We start from the raw sequence: 599 nt of genomic DNA, 5'->3' as shown, positions 1-599 counted from the left end.
GGGGGGGGGGGTGGAATGTGCCAAAAATCGAGCCCATCAAAAGGCAGCGTTATTTCATGGATGCCTGCAGAATCCAGACTGCGTGTGTGTGACCCACAGGTTGTTGAGGGGAGGCAGTAAGGTGATAGAGGACAACGGGACAGAGACAGACAAAGAGAGGAGACAGAGAACAGAGAGAGTGTGTGAGAGGAAGGGAGGAGACAACAGGCAGAGAAGAGAGAGTGTGAGATAGTGTGTGAGGGAGGCAGAGAAGAGAGACAGAGACAGAGAACAGAGAGAATATGTGAGAGGAAGAGAGGGGACGACAGGTAGAGAAGAAACAGTATGTGAGATAGTGTGTGAGTGAGAGAGGGAGAGTGTATGAGAGAGTATGTGTGGGAGATAGTGTGAGAGAGAGAGAGTGAGAAATAGAGACAGAGAAGAGAGAGGGAGACAGGAGAGAGGGGGAGGGAGAAAGGGAGGGGAAGAGGGAGAGAGGGAGAAAGGGGGAGGGAGAGAGGGGGAGAGAGACAGAGACAGAGACAGAGAGAGACAGAGAGAGAGGAAGAGAGAGAGAGAGAAGAAAGGAGAGGGAGAGAGAGGGAGAGAGAGAGAGAGAG

The sequence above is a fragment of the Petaurus breviceps genome, unplaced genomic scaffold, assembly GCF_028583685.1.
Source record: "Petaurus breviceps papuanus isolate PSGF00001 unplaced genomic scaffold, PetGlider_PUasm1.0 188, whole genome shotgun sequence".
Lineage (NCBI taxonomy): Eukaryota > Metazoa > Chordata > Mammalia > Diprotodontia > Petauridae > Petaurus > Petaurus breviceps.
Note: the sequence above shows the minus strand (reverse complement) of the source record.